This window comes from Marmota marmota, unplaced genomic scaffold (genome assembly GCF_001458135.2).
Source record: "Marmota marmota marmota unplaced genomic scaffold, marMar, whole genome shotgun sequence".
NCBI classification, from domain to species: domain Eukaryota; kingdom Metazoa; phylum Chordata; class Mammalia; order Rodentia; family Sciuridae; genus Marmota; species Marmota marmota.
The window spans coordinates 165,361-186,805 of NW_026000048.1; the positions used below are offsets into that span (position 1 = coordinate 165,361).

The 21,445-nt window shown below is 43.4% G+C and overlaps 1 protein-coding gene across 10 annotated transcripts in view; it reads left to right on the forward strand.

The window, feature by feature from the left end:
* Positions 1 to 626: 626 nt before the first annotated feature.
* The window catches only part of Chrm3 (cholinergic receptor muscarinic 3), a 424,602-nt gene continuing 403,783 nt past the window's right edge, over positions 627 to 21,445 (forward strand). For 6 of the 10 annotated variants that reach the window (XM_048812582.1, XM_048812577.1, XM_048812576.1 and 3 more), the window contains exon 1: positions 627 to 1,311. The gene's annotated coding sequence lies outside the window, so the exon portion shown is untranslated. Of the gene's footprint in view, positions 1,312 to 1,367; positions 1,928 to 21,445 lie in introns of those variants that run through there. The other 4 variants (XM_048812579.1, XM_048812574.1, XM_048812581.1 and 1 more) reach the window with 2 other exon arrangements.

The following is a 21,445-nucleotide window of genomic DNA, read 5'->3' on the forward strand; positions in this document are numbered from 1 at the left end:
GCCCCCCTAGTTAGAAAAAAAAGTGAATTGTGTGTCTGTGTGTACACACACGTGCACGCCTGTGTTTTTCACGGGTTCTCCTCTAATTTTTCCTAAAGTGTAAACTTCTACAGGAGGAAAAGCCAAGATGTCCTCTATTAACATTCCTCCGCATAAACACTCTCACTAAACGCCAAAAAGTAGATGCATCAGACTGTCCCCAGAGACGGGTTTCCAGCGGAGTCATATATTTTAGCGGAGCTGGGGTTCATTCATCGATAAATTGAGCCCAAGGAATCGACTTCCTTCCAAGCCTTCCAAGCAGTCCAAGGAAACCAATTTAAAAGGGAACAGGAAACTAACTGACCAACAGCATCTGTCCTTCAAGCACTGTCGGCCCAATCTGGGAACATGTGAGGCACCCTGGAGGCGTGAGGCTCTCCTGGATAAGGCTCACTGTCCTGGAGCCCACCCCAAAGGACTCTGGGATCCCCCAGCCGGCTTTCCTTGCCCCCTGCCAGGCGGAAAAACCCAGCCAAGCCGGCACGCGGGAGGCGGGCAAGCAGGCGCCAGCAGGGCAACTGGGCATGCTCAGAAGCTGGGCAGGTTTGGGTCTCAACTAGGCAGCTTGTGCATTACACCAGCGCTAGCAGCGCTAGGAGGAGGAGGAGGAGGAGGAGGAACGCGAGCACGAGGAGGAGGAGGAGGAGGAACGCTAGGAGGAAGGGGAGGAGGAGAGGGCCAGCAGTAGCCGCGACCGCCTCCACCAGGCAAGGAAGAGTTCGTGGGGAGGGACAGACCCTCCTCCCACTAGGAGCGTCTTCTGTCTGCTTTTGGAAAAGGGCAATACAAAATAAAGGAGATAAAAAGGAGAAGGGGGAAAAAGTGAGAGGGCAGACGGGGGGGAAAGGGCGTGAACAGAAAGGGCCAGAGCGTGCTAGAGAACCCCGGGCGCGGGGGCGGCTCTCCCCAGTCCAGGGCGCTGCCTTTGGGGCAGGTGCCGCTGTCGCTGCCCAGTGGCGGCATGTGACGAGCGGCCGCAGCTGCCCGCGGGCGGAGTGCTCTCGGACCCGGGAGCGCACACCGCGGGGCAAGTCGGTGCCATCCCGGATCCCCGTGCTCTTCGTTGGTCCGCCACGGCGGCAGCAGCGCTTCTGGGAAGACTGGCGATGAATCGAAGGGCGGCTCCAGCCAGGGACGCGAGAGACTAAGGACAGCAGCTCCCTGAACGTCCAGCGGCAGAAGACCAAGAGACCGTGGACCGGACGACCTAGTGCTCTGGGGAGGCGGTGAGGACCGGCGTGGGACGGCCACCTGGAGCGCAGCTGCCAGGTAAGGGCTGCGCTCGCCACCCGGCGCTCAGCAAAGAGGGTGGCGGTAGCGGATGACCTGGTTTCTTGCTTTATCTCCTTGCTAAAGGAGGAAAAAGTTTTTCGCGCTAGTAGGAAATGTTTTTGCTGGAGGAGTTTAAAGAAGGAACTGTGAAGGGGACGAAATGGGGTTGTTCTGTCAATTTGGGGACTCGGGGTGGGGCTTGAACCTCTAGATCGCGGTCTGCTGCGGAGTTGGAGCTCCGGGGACTGAGGGTGGGAAATGCCGAGACGCCCACCCAAGTGCCTGTAATGGGACGGGAATAAGGCGAGCAGTGGCCAGAAGAGAGCCGGGGTCGCCCCACCCAGCTTTCTTTCGCTTCGATTTTCTCTCCCTCAGACGCTGGATCCAAGGCACTAAGCGTCCGGGCTGGGGGAGCTGCTAGGCTGTGTGTGTGTGTGTGTGTGTGTGTGTGTGTGTACGAACGTGCTCACGCTTGTGTGCCGAGAGCCCGGTGGGGCCCTCGTTTGATTGCCTATGGTTTTTAGGAGAGCACCCGCGCCAACCTTGTAGCGGAGCCGCTTGCTGGAATTACGTTTCAGGGAGCAAAGAGGCACTTAGAATAACGCGGGCGAAGGTACGTAGCCGGGGTGCGCTTCTTTTACCGACCCAGGCAGTCTATACTCGCGCAGAGGCGGCTGCTGAATTGCACCGGATCTCCTCTCTGGAACCCTCCCCGGGCACACAGCCTCCTTACAGCAGGGCTAATTTCTGCTTGTTTTTAAAGGGCGGAGGCGGTGAGGGGGACAACTAACTACAGCAGTAGATTTCGCTTGTCTACTTGGCTGAGTGCGTGTTGGAATTGTGATCCTGATATGCGTGCTCTTGCGTGTGTGCGACTCTTCTTGCACGCAGGTTGGAAGTGAAGAGAAAGCAGAGGTTTGAGTATTGCATCCATATGGACAGATTTCGAGCGGGCAAACCTTCATTTGCGTACAAGTCTTATAGGAACCTATTCGAAATCTGTGAGGATATGTGCCCCCTACCCCACGCCGCGGATCCTGTTTGCAGGGTGAACACAGCTCTTCTTGAGAAAGAAATGTATTCATCAGAGCAATTGTGTTGTTAAGGACACTGGCTATTTCACTGTATGCTTTGCACAGACCTTTCCTTTCTCTTTTGGCTTCTGAGTTCCAACCAGACAAATAATCTATGCCCCGCCCCGTTTTAGCCTTTCTTCTGGGTTACTATTTGAAAAAAAAAATGTTTAATAATTATGTAGTCCAAATAATTGTATGAGATCATTATATTGCATGAACCATTCATCACTATTTCCTGTGTTTGAAACATTGCCTGTGTATTTGCTTAAGAGAATGATCATGCATGAGAATGTACATTTCAGAAGGGGAAATGAGGAACCTAGAACAGATACATACATGTAGACAGGACTGTGGTGGCCACATATTTTTAAAAAATGAGTATGAGTTCTTTCTGTTTCAAATACCGCGGATAGACGAATGTTGGGTGCACCCTCTTGTTATGAAGCTTATATTGCCAGGAGCACATGGACATGGAACATGCCTCCCCCTTGAATGTGTTCCAGTACATGTGGTTCCCATCCTATGCTTCCAACACTAAACAGCCTTTCCTTAGATTTTTCTTTACATGTTTGTCTCAATTAACTGAATATATAATTAGTGATTGTTGAGCTACAGGGCATACTATTGTTGAAGGGGTTTCCATATGGAAATATAACTTTAGGTTAAATTACTAATTGAAAAATAATTAGGTTGTAGGTCTGATTTAGATGATTTCTGTAGGCTGGGAAGCTGTGAGATTGAACATAACTTGAAAATAGTGATGATGAAATTATGTTTTTTTTTTCAGTAATGGTGGATAATAATTCAAATGGGCTTGATAGTTGGAAGGGAATCTGAAATGTAAAGTAGACTTAAAAAACCTCTGGCATGGAAAATTTCAATGAGGCAAAATTGTAGTATGGGAAAAGGAACATGTGGAATTGGTCAAGATTCAGAGAAAGAACAAGTGCTATAATAAGAAGGGTTTTGTATTAAGCCCACATTAAAATTTATTTAGAAAACTTTGCTTTAAAGTATAGAGAAATCTATGAATATTCATTACCCTCTTTTTCTTCCTGGGGAAGGATAATACTAAAATATTGCTTTATTTCTTAAGATTATTTAAGGCTGCATAAACACTGTTTAGAGTGTGACCTTCCTATTTGTTTCATAGGAAAAAACAATGGCTATTTTCTTACAGAAAACTTTATTATTATTATTATTTCAAGCTAGAGTGAGCAAAAATGTGAATTTCTTTTAATCATATTTTAGCTTTTAATTGCAGGTAACCTGTTGAAAGTGAGCCTAGGGGGAAAAATGTGAAATTGGCAGAACTTGAATTTCTTGGATCCATTCTAATAAATCAAATAAGAAGAAAGTTAAAGGATATGATTAAAAGTAAATTGCCTTCTGCATTTGTAAATTACAATGTAATTAATTTTTTCACATTTTTACCTAAAATGTCTTGTCATTTCTTGATCCAACATGGTGTTCTTTCCAAATAATGTCGTTAACATTGGTGGATTTACTTGCTCACTCCTAAATGGCCTGGACATCTTCAGTGTAACTATTAAGAGGCTGTGTCTTGTTTGCAGAGCAGGAAGTTTATGTGGAAAGCAGCTGTGGAGTAGTGGCACTTCAGATAATCGATGAATGAATTGTGAATCATAGGAAGAGGGGACTCCGCTGGGTATGCAGAGTGTGTAGAGCTGCATCTATCCCTCACTTATGTAGCCTGATTTTATATCATCATATATTATGACTAATAGCATTATCCTCCAAACGTGGTTTTTAAAGGATGGGTGAGTAATTGGAAATGTTTTCTTTTGTATAGTGCACTTGTGAATTTAAATTATATTTTCCTTACAGAAGAATATTTAATAAGGCATATATGGCTCCAATAAAAAATAATCAAATTCCTCTCCCAGGTTTATTTTAAATATAAATCAGCATAGTTAAGTAGCCTGATACTTAATTGTTGAATTGAAACAAGGTGTGCAGTGCTTTCCTAGATATGGTATCTGTGACATGATCCACGGAACTTGTCATCTTTAAAGTTCTTTTGGTCTAGTGAAAAGCCTGTCCTAATTCTTAGCTTTATGGAACTCTGCGATAGAATTTCAACCTCAGAGGAAAGTTTTGATTTTATAAGGAGCTCATCTAAGGAATTTGACACAAGACAAAGCTTGTCAAGTGGGCAGTTAGTTTCTGGTGTACTCTGTCTTTCATTGCTCAGATCAAATGCGAAGTTGATTCCTTATCACAAATCTGTTGTCAATGTGCAATACCTCCACCAGCCCCCCTAGAGGGGCTGGGAGGTGCAAACATGTCCCCTTCCTCGCGGGACTCCACCCTGGAGGGCTCTGTTCCACTGTTACATTCATCTTTAAATCAAAAATAGTTTGGTTGCAGTGAATCTGTTGAAAATGTTGAACCATGACATGCCTTATATAAAGATTGCCTCAAGCATTTCTTTCTGCAGTGTGAACATGGAGATGGTGGTGGTTGCCTTTTCCACACCTTGTGGTGGTTTTGAGAATCAAATGCATATGCAAGTGCCTTTTGAACAGATTCAGAAACCCAGTGCTTGACTGGGACCCAGACCCTCTCAGTACTGCCCAGTGGGAGCACGCAGCCCCAGCATGGAGGTGCCCTCTGGCTCGGGGCTTGGAAGCTGGGTGTTTCTTTCTGTCCAAAAGTCTTGGCAGTGTGTCGATATTTTAGCTGCTGGAAGACTGTCCCTTGGGCTGGAGATTTGTGTTCTTCCACCTGTTGGAACTTCCTGCCCTTACCCTCCAGAGGCCTGAGTTCTGTCTGGCTTGCACCTTCCTCTCCCTCCCCTGCTGGGGCTTCAGCTGCAGCCTGTGCCTGGGCCTGCTGGTGATGACAGGAGGCCACACAGGGAATATTCTGGGCCACTGCCATCTCCTCACCAATTGCATTTGCTCCTCTGAAGCCAACACGAATATGAACAATGAGAAAACCAGTGGTGGGAAAAAAAAAAAGGAGTTAGACATACAGAAGCTGGCAGACGCAGTGTGGGCTCTGAACCCTTCCTTCCCACCTCGCTCTGCCTGGGATCGGGGGCCCAGCCAACCTGAGTTGGGTTTGCCTGCCTAACCCTAGTGAGTTCTAGTAATTTCCTGGTCTTCTTTTCGTATTTGCCATTTCATAGGACTAGGCTTATCTTGTGTTTTCAATTCACATTTTCAGTCCTGGACTTAATGTTTTGCCTGGAAAAACTTTAGCAGTGACCTTGACAGTCAGCCTTGCTCTTGCCAAGAACTCTCCAGGAGCAAAACTCCATTCTCTTATTCTCAGTGTCTGCTTCAACCCCGGTGTGGACAAACCTCGGGACCTAAGGCACCGCCACACTCCTGACAGTGTATCGTTTCAGCCTGGAGATGTGTCCTGCCAAGTTCCACTTGACAAATAAAATCTCCTTGTCTGTCCTTGTTGGCAGGATCAAATCTCTGTCCTCCACACCCCTCCTGGCCACTGTAACATGAGTTGCTGACTATCCACTAGTGAATTAATCCCTCCTTCATTAGGTCATTTGTTCTAGCCCAGCCCTAGTCTATTTCCTGTGCCCGCTGTTCCCTTGAAGCCTGGCTCACAGCTGAGCCATGACATATTTTACCTTCAGTCACCAATATGCCACAGGAAGTGGTGCTAGCATAGGCATCCTGGCCCACGCTGGATGTCCTCCAACTTCTGCTGTTTTGGTAAAATTCAGGTGAGTTGAACAAAAGTTAAACCCATTCTGCCTGTTTCAGGGAGGGTCTCCAGAAGGAGCCGCTGCTAGGACTTTACATCTGGGACCCTGCATTTCTGCTGGTGAGATGTCCTAACGCTCTTCTGCTGAGCCTCATTTATCACAGAAAGCTACGGCCCTGGAACCCATTCACTTGTCACTTGTCACTCTGCAGTATATCCCTCCCACTGGAATTACTCATGGAATCCAGACTAGAGAGAAAACTGGTTACTGCTTACATGGGTCAATTCTTGCGCATGATCATTTGAAGTTCCATTGAGCCAGCACTGACTGCTAGGAGAACCTCGTCCGTTGGTAACTCACAGATTCAGAATTCATGTAAATTTCAAATGTCATTGGGTTCTTTGATTCATATCAATGATATGTTGATTTCCACATGTGCCCTAAAGCAGGCCATACATGGGGTCTTCTGTGAAGAGAGCCGATGGGAAACTGGCATGGCTGTGGTGCTTCCTTGAATGGAACCCTAGCTCTTCTCACCCTATACCCAAGTCCACCCATCTTGCAAGGACCCACCACCCCTTTCCAGCCTTCCCTAGTGCAGCCACCACTTTGCTTTCTCTGAAATGAGTCACTTTCAATCGCTTGATTCATTCGATCGGTAGAAATGGATGAGCTACCTGACTTGGCATCTCGGAGCCAACTTCATCCCCTCTGAAGGCTGATGGTGCCTCCTCTCTTTAAAATTAAATGTGACACTCAAAGTAATATTTATGTTGATTTTCTCCAAAGTTAACTTTTATGGGACAATATGGTATTTTTGGGGGGTATCAGGGATTGAACTCAGGGGCTCTCCACCACTGAGCTACATCATAACTACATCATAGATACACTTGAATGAATACTTTTTAAAAAATTTTTATTTATTTTTTTAGTTATACATGACAGCAGAATGTATTTTGACATATAATACATACATGTAATGTACATACATCAATCATATTGTCTATTCTATTCTTCTGCCCTTCCCATCCTCCCTACTCCTCCCCTCCTCTCCCATCCTTTCTCTCTATCCAATCTAATGTGACACACTTTTTTTTCTTTTTCTCATTATAACATCATATATGTATTCTGTATAACGAAGAGGTTCTCCTTCCATCTTCCGTGCAACTCCCCTTCTCCCTCTTTTTCCCTCCCACCTCTCTTCCCTATTTAGTGGTAGTCTTCTTCTCATGCTCTTCCTCCCTATCCCATTTGAATGAATACTTCTTAGAGTAGAATATATAAATCCATCCATCTGACCCCTCTGTACTCATCATGTAGACGCCGGCCTGTATATCTTTGTCACAAGGCTTTCTTGCCACGGCATCTGTGTGCCAGACACTGTGGATGCTGTTTGGATGCATAGGAAAGGGGGAGTCCAGGGCTCTGCCTTCCAAGAGCGTACAATCAGTATGAGATGAGAACAGCTCAACACATCTCAGAGTTGAAAGGGGATGATAAATACCCTATAATACCCTAGGGCTTAAAACAACAGGAATTTAGGCAGGCCTGATGGTGCATGCCTGTAATCCTAGCAGGTTGGAAGGCTGAGGCTGAGGCCGGAGGATCTTGAGTTCAAAGCCAGCCTCAGGAAAAGTGAGGCGCTAAGCAACTGGATGAGACCCTGTCTCTAAATAAAAACAAAATAGGGCCAGGGATGTAGCTCAGTGGTCAAGAGCCTCTGAGTTCAATCCCTGGTACCCCTCCCCCCCCAAAAAAATTCATTCTAATTCTAGGGCCAGAGATCTGAGATCCAGGTGATGCCAGTGGATCTCATCCTTCCAAGACTCTTGCAGAGGAGGGAGGAGGAGGGAAAACCCCTCCTCATTGCTTCTGTCAGCTTTTGGTGGCCCTCTGCATTTCCTTAGTTTTGAGACATGGTCTTGTCTGTTGCCCAGGCAGACCTTGGACTTGGGATCCTCCTTCCTCAGCCTCTTGAGTAGATGTCAGCCTTCCTTCCTTGTGACTACCTTCCTCTTCTTTCTGCCTGTGTGGTCACACTGCCTCCTCTTTGTAAGCCGTGTGTGTGTGTGTGTGTGTGTGTGTGTACTCTAAGTCCCATCCAGAAAATCCAGGACAGGATTTTTTTTTCCAAAGAACTCACTTTGCCTTTCCACTTAAGGCAGCCATGACCTCTCGGCTTTGGGAGGTGGGCATATCCTTTGTGAGACCTCCATTCAGACACTTGCAGATGTCATTGGTGAACAACTTCTACTGTGCAAATTGATTAGTGTCCTTAAAAATGCATGGTCTGTATGTTTTGAGGAGTTAATACTTTTTGCCCGGCAGCTCATTCCATTTTTGGAGAGCAGTGAAGAGCAGATCTTCGCTATACTGAGCCAAAAATCTAATTCTTACTCTCTCTACTCCTTTGCCTTTCTTATGATTCTGGGAATCAGGATGAGAAAACTTCTCAACTCTATTCCACAAGAAGACCTTTACATTTGGATATTGTAAAGTTGACTCAGCTGGATAGCATGTGCGCTTCCAGATTTTCATGTTCATTCTTCACATTTTTGGTTACTTTCAGAGAAGAGCATTGCTGTCTCCTTAATCCCGCTGTTCTCCGATGCTAAGCCCTTGAGTACTGGATTCCAGAGGGGGCTCCCAGCAACTACTCTTGGAAGTCACTTGTCACTTGAGTCCTAGAACCAGTAGCCCTTCCTTGGCTGCTCCTCTAATCTCCCAGGGAACATCTCTGAACTCCCTTCATTTCCAGAACATTCTACCTCCCAGCTCTCCACTCTCCTGTCTTTCTCCTCCCCAGCCTCCCATTTCCATCTCCTGTCTGGTGTGGTGCTGGCCAGGGCTTCCTTCTTGGTTGACCCCCATGCCCTTTCCCTGCCTTGCCTTTTATAATGTTATCCATTTTCATGGTTTCAAACACTCTTGGGGTGTGACTCACAGACGTTTCCTCTTCTTTAGGTCCCACTTGGCTTCAGGAGGAACACTGCCTTCTGCTCACTGGAGAGAGTAGCTTCCCTTGCTCTTTCCTCATCCTGCTCCTCTCCTGGGGTTCCCATTTCTATGAATAGCAGGACCTTCCTACATTTTCTGAGTGCATTTGATTTACTTCCTTCCCTGGCCTCCCACATTTCTCCAGATACCGGATTCTAATACTTAACCAAATAATATCTCAACCTCTTGGTTACTTTTCTTTCATGCTATCAGTGCCTTAATTCATCGCTTCTCCAACGTCAGTGTGCATTCAAATACGTAAGAACCCTAGTAAGATTCAGACTCTGATTCACGAGGTCTGGGTGGAGCCTGAGAATCCGCATTTCTAACAAGCTTCCAGGGCCTGCAGATGCTTCCTGTGTGCTGAGAGCACATTATGAAGGAAGCTCTCAAGTTAGACCTTTTTATCTTCCTCTGCCTCTTGCAGCTTCCCAGATGATCTCTCTGACTATACTCTTGCCTGGATCTCATTGAAGTCAAAATCTGACCATTTTTGTCCTATTCTCAAATGCCTTCTTTGACATCCCCTTCCAGTATCTATTGAATAACAACTAAATGGCTTGCATCAGCTTCAACCTGTTCCCTGGCTTAATTTACATTTTAAGTTCAGGCTGAATCTCAAGGTCGCCCTTCACTTAGTTCTCCGTACTTGCCGTACCTTCTGCCCTGTTGTTGTGCTGCTGGGGATGCCTTTTCCGCCACACCTTCAGGAGGAGCCACAGTTTAGCAATTTTCCAAGGACTGCTCAAAATGACATTTCTCCCTAAGGATTCATCTTCCAGGACTTTATCAGAATCTCAGCCTTATCAGTGATTGCATCCATTCTTGTTTTGTGTGTGTGTACATGAATAAATTATTTCAGCTCTCAGGCTGAGAAGTTCTTGAGGGAAGATGCCATATTGTGTTGCTTTCAAGTCAAAGCATAGTCTTTCCCTGAAATGACCCATCTGCACATTGATATATAAAATATGTAAATGCAGCATTTTTGCTGCTTATCACATTATAAAAGTTAATGTATCTTCTAAAAAATCCAAACATTACGTAAGTGTATAGTATCAAAAGTAAAAGTCCAACACTGGAGGCCCCAACCATGGTTAGAAATCTGATGTGTAGTCCTCAGCTATTTTCCGATGCATCTAGAGTGTTGCCAAAGGCCTGTGTGCTAAAGGATTGATCCCCAGCATGGTGCTCCTGGGAGTGGTGGAAACATTAGGAGGTGGGGCCTAGTGGGAGGTCTTTAGGTCATTGGGGTAGTGACCTCAAAAGGGATTGTAGGAACCAAGTCTCTTCCTTTCTCTATTTGCTCTTTGGTCATGAGATGATGATTTTCCTCTACCTTGTGCTTCTACCATGATGTTCTGCCTCATTACAGGCCCAAAGCAACAGATGAACATCAATCATGGACTGAACCTTACAAAACTGTGAGCCAAAATAAACCTTTTCTCTTTGTAAGTTGATTTATCTCAGGTGTTTGTGATAGTGACAGAAAGCTGACTAACACATATGTACATTTTAACATTTACTATCTACAAACCTGGGATAATAATAGAATTCTGAATCTTGACTTGAAATATAAATCTGCCTCCCTATTTTTAAATCTACGACTCATTCCAAAACACTGACTGATTTAACTGCATAAAAATCAATTCACTTAAAACGGTCTAGCAGTATAGAAATATGTTTGCTTTGAATTTCTTATCAGTTAAGCATATCTTTATTCAGCAGTTTCTCTGCTCCTAGCATTGTATGAGACATTTTCAATTTGTAACAGTAAGACACAGATACTGGCTAGAAGATCCAAGTTAGTCTTACGCTTTCAGGGTAATGCTGGGTGATGGATTGATGGAGGAGTAGTGATCATGTATCTTTGGTGCCAGATTAAACCTATCATGTTTAATGACATGCATTTTCAGATTGCTGGATTTTATGGTGAAATGTAAGCTTTCACATTCCTTCACTTGTAAAGAACAAGTGACACGTTTTGGATTCTGGATATGTATGTATTCATCTGTTTATCTAAGACATGTATATGTATATTACTTTTTGTTTCATGAATGAACATAAACAGAATAAAAATGGAATGATTTAACAAGTATTTAACAAAATACACTTAACAAAACTACAATTTAGGGAGGAGTATGAAAAATAAGATTAAAACACCATGTGAGCTTTGGGTTAGACTGCTGCATGAGTGAGTCTGGTGTAAAGCACAGGTTGGAAAGGAAATCTTCGTACAACTCAAAATCAGTATTTCTTCAATCACCTGGGAAGGAGAACTCTTAATAATGATGAATGGGTTTTGTTGCTTTTTAAAAAACAACATTGAAACTGGGCACAGAAACCTGCACCTGTCATTTCAGGTACTTGGGATGCTGAGGCAGGAGGATCTCTTGAGCCTAGGAGTTCAAGATAAGCCCGGACAACAAGGTGTGAACCCATCTAAAAAAAAAAACAGTTTTTTGATAAAATTATGGGGTATCATATTCTGGTTAGAATTGAGGCAGGATTATGCTTGAGGAACCAAGAGTTCTCAGCAAAATGGGTTGTGTCTGGAGGAGAAGAACCTGAGTATGAGGCAATGAGAAGCCACAACTTTGAAATGGTATGAAACTGCTACAGTCTGCATTTGTGAAAACACATAAAGAATATTTCTGCATCTTCTTTCCAACTCCTGAAAACTTTGTTCACGGGTTTATTTACTGTATCTTCCTTGTAATATCATGTGTTTCATATTATATATTATTTAATACCATCAAAAAGTGAACCTCTTCTGGAATAATAAAAGCAATTATGTGGTAATTGAATTAAACTATCTTTGTATTTTTGCACTGGATGCTTGAAAACTCAGACCTAAAAATAATAGTCACAGTAGTCAGTTTTTTCTGTAACTATTTTCCCTTTTTTCTCTAGTCTTTTTAATTTTTTTTTAACTTTTCAGTTGTAATATAAGTCTTCTTGGATTCTCTTTAGAAAACAGGAGACTAGAATTTAGAAATATATAGCCTTAAATGATGCCTATGGATATATGCCTAGATATGGAGGTAAGAAAAAAAGGGTAAAGGAATACTTTTAAAACAGTCAAAAAAAAAAAAAAAAAAAAAGACAATGCAATGTGTTGGGACCAAGAAACACAGTAACTACTGTGAGCAAAGGAAGTAATTTCTAGGTCAAGCAGGATATCCTGAGAAAAGAACAGGTGTTGGGGATGACAGCAGTGGTGATAATGTATATGAATTCTTTATTTTCAGACAATATCTCATTGAATCCACAACGGTCTTTTAAAATGTGCAGTTGACAGTTAAAATTATATGTGCTCCTGGTGTGCAATGTGTTGCTTTGATATATGTGTGCATTATGAACCCCTTAAGTCAAGCTAATTAACATATTCATCACTTCATTTCCATGACATTCTGTTGTGAGGATACTTACTTAAGATTCATACTTTCAACAATTTTCTGGTGTACAGTACATTATTATTAACCCCAATTGTCCATGCTATGCAACAGGTCTCCATTGTGTTCATTCTGTCTAATGGAAATTTTGTACTTTTGGCCAAGATCTCCTCCCCTGCAGCCGCTGGCTCCTCCCATTGCACTCTATCAATCTCCCTTTTTGGATTCCACATATAAATAAAATCACGTGGTGTTTGTCTTTCTGTTCCTGGCATATTTCAGTTTATGGAATGTTTTCCAGGTCTATCCACGTAGTTGCAAATGTAGGGTTTTCTTCTCTTTTAGGGCAGAATGGTATTCCATTGTGTATGTGTACCATGTTTTCTTTATCCATTCATCCATCTGTGGAGGCTTAATTTCTATATCTTGAGTATTATGAACGATGCAAAGAACACAGGAGTGCAGAGGTCTCTTTGACATACTGATTTAATTTTCTTTTGATACATACCCAATAGTGGGATTGCTGGTAGTTCCATCTTTAATTCTTGAGGAACCTCCATCTTGTTTTCCATGATGACTGCACTAATTTACACTACCACTAATAGGGTACAAAGGTTCTTTTTTTTCCCCCATATCATTGCCAGCACCAGTTTATGATTGGATAGTGATGAGGCAGTATCTCATCACTGACAGGGATGAGTGGATATCTCCTTATGGTTTTAATTTTCATTTCCCTGGTAATTAGAACATTTTTTATATACCTGCCAGCCTTTTGTATTTGTAAGTTCTTTTGTAAGTTTTTAAATTTTGTTATTTTTTTTTCTTGCTCTTGAGCTGTTTGTACTCCTTACAGGTTTTGGACATTAACTCAAACCAGGTACATGATTTGCAGATATTTTCTCTGGATGCATAGCTTATCCTTGTTGAATTTCTTAGGCTGTGCAGAAGCCTTTTGGTTTGATGCCATCCCACCTGTCTGTCTTTGCTTTTGTGGTTTTGGGGTCCTATCCAAAAAAAAATTGCCTGAAATAATGTCACAAGGCCCTTCTTCTACTAATATAAAAGTTTCAGGTCTAGTGTGTAAACTGTTATCCATTTTGAGTTGATTTCTGTGTTTGGTACGAGATAAGGTTCTGACTTCATTCTCTTGCACATGAATATCCAGTTTTCCCAGCACCATTTATTGAAGAGGCTGTCCTTTCTCCCTTGTGTGTTCTTGGCACTTTTGTGGAAAACCAATTGGCCATAAATGTGTGGGTTTATTTCTGGGCTCTCTATTCAGTTCTGTTGGTCTCCATGTTTGTTTTTATGCCAGAAACATGCTGTCCATGATGCTCTTTGTTTAGAGACTGTTTTACACTTTTAAATCTATATATACAGAAAAATTTACTGAAACACGACTAAGATTAAGGAATTTCCCCAGCTGAAACAACTAATAACGTCAGAGAAGATCAGTAAAACCAGGTCTCACTCTCTTGCTTTTCACACCTTTATTGTGATACACATACATGTGTTCCTCACCAGAAGCAAGGAATGAGAGGAAGGAAGGAAGGGAGGGAGGGAGGGAGGAAGGAAGGAAGGAAGGAAGGAAGGAAGGAAGGAAGGAAGGACCACTCAGACGCCAAGAAGATCAGGAAGTCAGTTCTGGAAATTCAAAAAGCCCATAGTCACAGGGACTGTCCTGCCCCTGCTTGAGCCATGATGAGGTTCTGATTAGTCTGATATGGCCACAAAGTCAAGTCAGGCTAAGTCAAGAAACTGAAGCCCGAGTCAGAAGCCTGCACCAGGCCAGGCAGTCCGCTTATGGCCCTTTGACATTTCTATGAAGAGTACTCAGCAGACAACTTAGTGTGCTGTTTCTATGTTGGAGTCCTTACCTTCCTCCAAGCCAGTCCTGTGTCCCCTTTGCATCACAATCTTCCTAGGAACTCATATTTGACTCTTTTTTTTTTTTATTTTTGGTGGTGCTGGGGATTGGGGGATTGAACCCAGGGATTTGTGCATGTGAGGCAAGCACTCTACCAACTGAGCTATATCCCCAGCATATCTGACTCCTCACACTTGCCATGGAGATCCTGAGTCCTATGGGATTTTCCTGCCACTTATTAATTACTTCCCACTGTTCCCTCTATTCCCTTCTCTTGCCCAGGTCTTTCCCATCTCCCTGTTGCCTAGTGGCTCCAGTGGCCTGTCACCTGTCTCTCTGCTTCCAATCCCTTGTGGATTTTACCTATTCTATAGTGAGACCTATTCTATAGTGAGACCTGAAGTCAGATCAGTGGGCTTGATTTTCTTTGGATGTGCCTCCTGCCTTGTGGCTTCTGCAGAGGCCTGCACACTTCCTGAAGTTGACAGTCCCCTCTTGGCCATAGTGGCCCTGCAGGTATTAGGAGTCCTGAATTCCCAAGAAAACATATCTTCTCACTGCCTGTGCTCCTTATGCTCATCTCTGTTGTCAAGATTTCCATGTGTGTTATGCTACCATGAATTCCTTGGCTACCCATCTTTTCCTTTAGATTTCAAGCATTTTATTAGGAATCCATTGTTCTATACTCTATCTTGTAGAAACTCACTGGATTGGATGACACCCTAGATCCCCTGTGAGGGCAGAGCTTTTTATATTTTAGTCACAGATATATCCCAAGGGCTTAGTACAGTGTGTGGCACATGGTAGACTCAGACCAAGTATCTTGTTGCTGAGTGAGGCCCTGTTACCCTTCCCCCTGGGAGAAAAAGGTATCTGAGGGCTAGAAGTGTCCTGGATATCTTGATATTGAAAATAGTTTATTATTAGCAAACAGGAATCAGTCTTCCTCAACTATTATACAGAACATAAAAGAATTCCCCCAGTAGAAGCTGATTCTCACCTGATTGGAGTGTTGCCTGCATAGATATCAGAGCTTCCCTGGGGACCCTCACATTTTGAGACTCATCTCCCAAGAAATGACCCCTCTCACCGGCTAATTCTAATGGCCATGGCTGGTATTTTCAGGTCATCGTTTCTGGTTGATCATCAGCACTACATTCAGCTCTCCTAAATGTTCTTAGGAACCCCGGAAAAGTTTCAATCAGAGGGATTTGGGGTGATGTTTCTAAAACCGTGGCCTAGGATCATATGCGCCAGCAGCTTCTAGGATAGCTGCTAAAAATGCAGACTTGGGGATTGAAACCAGACCAGCTGAATCAGAATGGGGGCAGGGCCTGTCAATCTGGGTTCTAAATAAATATCTTGCATGGTACTTGTGTTTGCTAAATTTTAAGGCCTATAAGTTGAAGAGAGAAAAAGAGATTTTTAAATTTTCTTTTTATGAGTAGATTAATAGCCTGGACTGGCAAAGGGTATAGTATCTTATCGTAGGCTTCTGTCTCTGTTAAAATCAGTCATATTAAGTTTAGGATGCTTCTTAGGCTTTGCAAAGGCTAGGGTACTTTTTCCCACAAGAATTTAAACAGAATCAGGTAATGGCTGATTTCAGGTGTAGAATAAGGACAGAACTGCTTGTATCAAATGTACCCTACTGTATCTACATATATATTTTTAACTGTGGTTATCAATGTTTACAAAGTGTTATAACACAGAAACTGTATCTCAAATATAAGTATTTCTTAACATTTTTGTTTGTTTGTTGGCACTCTTATTAAACAGACCATATTTTTGCATGTCCATGATGCTCTACTTAGGGGTTATATTTCTGAGCAAGTACACAACATATATTGTTGATACAAATATCTAGGGGTCAAAAAACATTGAAAAATAGTCTATTACTGTCACCTGTGTGCATAATCATTTGATTATCATGAACATTCTGAAATGTGGTTATAGATTGGTTTCTCCTGTCCTTTATGGGTCTTTATATAGGCCTTTAAAAATGCATGAATTTTAATAGTCATATGCAATACAATTACTACTTTTCCACAAATTTTAAGTAGTATACTAACTTTTTAAAAATGAAACTATCAATCTTTCTGGTAGATGTTTAGAAATTCCTGTCATAGCATAGACTCGGGAGCCAGGAGAGCCACAGTCTGGGTAACCTCCAACTTTTCTCCTAGTCATTAATTTGTTTGTTAAATTTATCCTGTTCCTGAGTTAGGCAGTGTTCTAAGTGCTAAAGATGAAGGGAAAAGTAAGCCAGACAAGGTGCTGTCTTCATGAAATTTATACCCTTGGGAAAAATCTATTGAACCTCCACTAGTATTCAGAAGTGGGTCTCTAGATAAGCCTGCTCCACTTGGCATCAAGGCCAGAGGAGAGATGGGCATATTAGGACAATGTGACCAATTAGATTTGTGACCTTTTTGAGTGGGGCTTATATTAACATTTTCTCAAAAAAATACTTACGGCTTTCTAAAAAAAATTAGGCTGCCAACAATGATTTGTGCCACTAGATGGCAGACATCTGTATTTGTGTGTCCAATGAGCAAGTGGTTCTGAAAGGTTCAAAATGAGCCACCTGATATGAAAAAAAGTTAGTACCACATGAGTGACAGGTAGTTGTGGCTGTTCTGTTCCATGGATTCCATGTTTCAAATACCTATTGTTACTCTCTGGTGTTTGTTTTTCAATTTAGCATTCTGCTCTGCTCCTTTCACATGGAGGAAAATATGAAGCTCCTTTTGAAAACCACATTTGTTTCTGAAACCAACATAGATTCACAGTGTATTTTCACCAATGTTTTGTTTATCTGAAGAAGTTAAAGTAGGCTTTGCAAATGAAGATATATATATAAATATATATATATATATATATATATTCATACCCGGGTGGCTCTGAGGACTGTGCTACCTTTTCAGATGCATAGGAAACAGATATTCCATTTTCCTGTGATAAGAGAATAAACAAATAAACCAGGTACTCTGAACCTGGCTCCTTCACTTAATCTACCATTAGCTTCAGGAGTCCAAAGAAAGTAAAGTATGAACCAAAACTCTATCAGGCAAGGCACATGTTCTGACCAGGATGGCATCCCCACTGCAGAACTGACAGCTGGCCCCAATCCCACTCAGGAGGACCCCCCCCCCTCCGGTGGTCCTCTCCTCAACATAGAAACCAAACTCACCCTGTCTTTTGTAATACTGCAAATACTGAGGGCACCACATCATATGTTTTCCAAGTCCAACCCAGGGCAAGCTGTGAAGAAGTAGTGTCCCCGACTTAGATTTCTCGAACATCCATGTTAATTAAAGGCTGCCTCTGGTTTCCTAGGCAGCTTGGACAAGGTTGTTATAAGGCAACTGGGTTCAGAAGGGGCTATAAAAATTTGTGGCAGAGTCTTGACCTTAGATATGTGTTTATAATCTACAAATATGTTAACTTGTAAAATAGAATCAGCTGAGCCAACTTGTTCTTCAGATTCAGGGGGTGGAGAAGCCAAATCTTTTTGGAGGGATACCAGAAATTTCTTCCTTTAAGAGATTTCATTTGAGATGTTTTAAAGGACCAGCAAGATTTAAATAGATGGAGGGAGATACAGGGTGGATGATTCAGGCAGCCCTTCCTTATAAGTGAAAACTCCTTGCTCGTTTTTGTCTGTGCCAAGAACATACTACCTCAAAGCATCTGCACTTGCTATCATATTTATTTGAAACACTCTTTCCTCCCAAACCTACACATCTTGCTTTTTAACTTTAATCTTTAGAGCTTTCCTCAAATGTCACCTGATCAGGCCACATTTTATAATAACTTTGTCTAAATTCTTCATAGTCTCCTCACATAATGCCTATCCCCCCAACCAATTATTTTGTTAATAGCCACTGCATATGAGCTGCATGAGTCTGGGGCTTCATCTGTCTATATTTAATTGCTAACTCTCCAGTTCTAGAACACTGGCCAGCCTAGAATAGGCCCTCTACTATGCTCACTGAGCCAATGAAGGAAGGAAGAAAGGAATACTCAGGGTCACTTTAGTTTTTCTTATTGCAGAAAGGGAAACTGAGAAACCCACCTCCACACAATTCTTTCTTGCAGAGAGCACCTCAGGACCTTTCTTTTTTGTGAGAGGGTGAAAGAGGGGTGCATCCATACCAAAATTATCACTAATGCCCTTATATAGAATGAATTCTAGGATCATAGACGTGAAGAGTAATGAAATCGATTAGCACATCAATCAAATGTACTTTAGTATGCCTGGTACTTTTTCCAATAATGCTAATTTTCCACTAGAAGTAAATACAAGAGAACCAAATTCATACTTTCTAAGGGAACCGAGGTAGCTTCCCAGCTGGCAGGAATCTGGTCTTTCAAACTATATTCATTGCTACTCAATTTTTAAGAATTCTGTTTCCTTACTTGCTTATTTACATAATTATGAGTGTGTGCATTAAAAAGGAAGTAAAGGAAGAAGACGAAGCAGGGTTTTCTGAATTTGGAATACTACGTCACGCATTAGGAAATCTACAGGCGAGCACCCACCGCGGGTGGCTCTAGAGCGGGTTGGCCCGGGATGCCCCCTGTGTGCCACCAGATGCAGAATCGCCTCAGTGGGTGTGATGGCTAATCTTGACCGTCAGCCCGACTGGACTGGGAGACACCAGGAACACTGGCAAAGCACACTGCGGGGTGCGGCTGGGAGGGTCTTTCCAGAGGTGAGTGGCCAGCAGGTCCGAGCTGCGGGGAAGCCCCGCCCTGAAGGTGGGCGGGGCTGTCCGCTGTCCAATGGGCTGGGGCCGCGAGGACCTTGGGAGAGAAGCCCCGGCGAGCCGCTGCTCTCTGCTTCGGTGGGGGTTTTTGGTTTGGGTTTTGTTAATTAACTCATTTGTTCCTGCTGCCATTGCCCTGAAGGGCGGACTCCATTCTTCAGCCTCTTTTTTTCCCGCTTTGGCACTGGAGATTGACCAGAGGTGCTCTACCACTGACCCCACGCCCAGCCCTTCTTATTTTCTGTTCTGAGGGAGGGCCTCGATCCGGGGACCCTCCTGCCTCTGCCTCCCTAGCGACCAAGACCCAGTGAGCGCTACCGGGGCGCTCAGCCTCTTCCTCAGCCTCTGCATGCAGTCTCTCCCCAGCGACTCAGATCTTCACCTGGACCGGGCCGGGACGCCTCACTGGCTGCTCTTCCTCTGAGGCCCTCGTTCCTGGACAGAGCAGCTGCTGGTTTCAGGGCTCTCCAGCCTGCAGACGGCCATGGTGGGACCAGCCAGCCCTGATCCCGTAAGCCAATCCGTAAATCCCTTCAGCATCATCCGTCATCTGTGCATTTTGGTTCTGTCCTCTGGAGAACCCCAAAGGAGTTGGCATATAGGATTTCTGGTACTTCAGTTATTCGGAGATGCTTTATACTCTTATCAGATTTTTCACATTAAAATTTCGAGCTTTGAGGTAGTCCTAAACATACTTAGAAACAACGCATTTTATTTGTGCATTCGTCAGATAATTACAGAGGAGCTGCCCAGGCCAGGACACCCACACTCCCTGGAGAGAAAGCTGGACAAGGAGCAGGACCTTGCCCTCAGGGAGCCTGAGGGTTAGTGGGGTTGACAGGGGACCAACTAATTTTTTCTTTCTGTTGAGAAATAGCTTTTTTAAAAAATCGTAATGTAATAAGTCATCTGGTTTGAAGGATGTTGATGTGGCCATCTCCAGTATTGCAGATCTTCTGCATTTGGCTGGGTAGAAGGTAGCCACTGGAGCCATTGTTTCTTTGGAGACTAGGGACCACCAAATTCCAAACACACAATTTCCAACACTCTGAGAACCGTTTTCATGAAACACACTCTGAACTTTTTCCCACAAGGCATGAGATCTCCGTTAGGCACACATTTTTCCCACCTCACATGAGTATGAGAAAACATTTGTCTGGGTTCTGAATGGAAATAGAAAACTGTACTTCTATAGGTGTGGCTCCAAAGTCAGTGTATAGAAAGTAGGAAGATAGTCTACTGGGATCATATAGAAGTTCAAGGTCAAATACAATTTAGAATGGTCATGAGCTGCATTTCCTAATATTTAGGGTTGGTCTGGAGGAATCTGCTGAACAGAGGAAATCTTATGTTGAAACAAAATGTGATCTAGATACTAGAGCAGTTTGATTTGTGGATATCTAGTGCTCTTTCCTATTACTTCAAAGAACCTTTTGGTGCTGAGTATTGAGATGTCTGACTTTAATTTTAAAATTGGTTTTCAGGGACAAAATGCTCTACGCTTCTAGGATTGTGAAGTCCTTCTCCATTTTTATCCATTTACGTTGCATCTTTCTCCAACCATAGTTTTCCTTTTGCATTTTCCTTGAGTCCAGTGTTTCTCAACTGAAATTTTCTCATTATTGCCCACAAGGAAGGATTTTTTTTACTTTGTTCTCCTAATGACCTCTGCATTTCATGAAACTTTAACAGTGTACACATATCATATATGTGTTTATAAACTGGGCCCACTTGTTCAGAAGCCATTGCATTTTCTAAGATGCTTTTTGCCCTCTTCAAAGCCACATTCAGCCTCCACAGGTGCTACCATCCCCATAGGAAGAGTGCCGCCATCTTGTCTACTGGGGCATAAAGCATTCTGCTTGCTGGGGTGTGCTGGCCACCTGTGGGGACAGCAGCATTCCCTGGACCCTCACCCCTCACACAGGCCCCAGTCCCCCCACAGGCTTTCCTTCCCTGGAAAGGTCTCTACCCTCCCTAAGAAGCAGTGTCCCTTCTCCACCTACTTCCTCCCTCACTGTCCTCTGTGGAGATCCTGATCCTCCTGGACCTGACGGCTGAGTTGACTCACCTGCTGTTCCCAAAAGATTCCCACTTAAGCATTTACCATGTTGCCCTCTAACACTTGATTCTGGAACGGTCAGAAAGACTGGAATATTTTTCTGAGGCAAACATAAGAAATTCCAAGCACTATTGCATTCATCTCGAGGTCCCTCCTGCTTTTATCAGCCTCACTGCTGTGGGCATCCTTCATCTTGCTCAGACTGGGAAACCTGCCTGTTTCTCCACTAAGGTACGGTCCAGATAAAACATTGCCCAGAAATGTCCAC